A 1,618-nucleotide genomic window follows, 5' to 3' on the forward strand; every position below is an offset into this window, starting at 1 on the left:
TATATATATATATAATATTTATATATATATATACACACACACATATATATATGTATATATATATATCAATCATTCATATATCTTCCGTTACATACCTTTGGTTTTTAAGACAAACATTGTACGTCCTTTTGATTAGGATCTTATGAAAAAATGATCGGCACTTTTTCAAAGAGAATTAAATTAATTTATAGGGAGAGGATTCTACAACTCAGTTAACCGGGCATGAGATTTATTTTTTTTTTATTTGTTTAATATGAGCGAGATGCAGATCATTTTATTTTTATTTAGTTATATTTACAGTACATGAATAATTACTGAAATTATTTTTTAGATTACACGTTTTTCAAATTTCAGAAATACATTTTGAATCATGCTGATAAATGTCAGAACGGACACTTAAAATGTGTAACCATTTCTAAAATGATCAATCTTAGTTCTTACTCGTATAATTTTGTTTTCTTTACTTTCTACATTTAAATTTTTGGTCCTTGCATTAATTTCAACCCAGTTTAACAAACCTTTGTAAGTCTTAACTATCTACAGTACCTAAGTGCAGAAATATTGCAACTGTTTAACATTTATTCCTTTATTTCATCCCCAGGGATACATGGATGACTTGTTGCAGGTTGGGAATTTCCCCAAAGTGAAGCCAGTTGACTCCTTTGTTTTATATATTTATTATTCTGTAACCTGGTTTGCCAGTGAGATCTCCATGGTAACACTACTAATGACTGTCTCCTGAACCTGTAACTGTCTCTTGATGGACTTCAGCACAGATTAAGAGGAAAAGGGGAATATAAACAAAGGATGAACCTGCTCAGGAGAATGCCTCCCTCTCTAAAAATGTGATAATCTAAAGTAACAAATCGCACCCAAAGACAAATAAAGTGCACAAGCACAGTGACTGTGTGGGACTGAAGAGGTATCTCTGTAGAACTGTGGAAAATAGTGCAATTTCTGTGGATGCATGCTTAGATATCATCAAAGAGAGACACTGCACTTAAATGTTGACAACCTAGACTGTATGGGATGTTTTCGGTAGATGTTACAATACCACTGGCACAGTGAAATACAAAGTCTATTCAGTGAAAAAGTTAATAAAAATGTTTAAAATGTTTTTGCTAAAAGTCAGGTATTAATCTTTGAGACAATCATAATGAATCTGCAAAGCGTGCAGAATACTCAGCGTGATGTCGATCATCCGCTCAAATAACCCAATGATGGTCTCTGTTAACCATATTTCATTATATTTAACTCATTGCAAACACTGGAATAACAGATATGGTTAGAAAACAGAAACGGAGTGAAGTGCCTTGCAAAAGTATGTCACAATCACAAACTTCTGTGTAATTCATGTGAATTCTGACAGATGAACACAAAGTAGCGCATAGTGTGAGGGATTGCTTTTGAATCAATGAGGTGATGCAATCAGCTGGTTTTCTTTAGATAGAAAACTTTGAACGAATCTGACTGTATGATCTGGTTGAATTCTCTCTGTAAAGTGCCTTGAGATGACATGTTCTGTGAATTGGCACTATGGAAATAAACTGAATTGAATTAATAATAATTTTTTAAAAAAAATTTATTATTTTTTTTTTTTTTCAGTTGTGCTTGAAAG

The 1,618-nt window shown here is 32.3% G+C and overlaps 1 protein-coding gene across 1 annotated transcript in view; it reads left to right on the forward strand.

Annotated features, from left to right (window-relative positions):
• The window catches only part of LOC107087152 (trichohyalin-like), a 15,504-nt gene extending 13,994 nt beyond the window's left edge, over positions 1-1,510 (forward strand). Inside the window, exon 8 of the mRNA XM_015378570.1 lies at positions 602-1,510. The gene's annotated coding sequence lies outside the window, so the exon portion shown is untranslated. The remainder of the gene's footprint in view (positions 1-601) is intronic.
• The last annotated feature ends 108 nt before the right edge of the window (positions 1,511-1,618 follow it).

The sequence above is a fragment of the Cyprinodon variegatus genome, unplaced genomic scaffold (assembly GCF_000732505.1).
Source record: "Cyprinodon variegatus isolate N-32 unplaced genomic scaffold, C_variegatus-1.0 Scaffold175, whole genome shotgun sequence".
In the NCBI taxonomy this organism is placed as follows: Eukaryota; Metazoa; Chordata; class Actinopteri; order Cyprinodontiformes; family Cyprinodontidae; genus Cyprinodon; species Cyprinodon variegatus.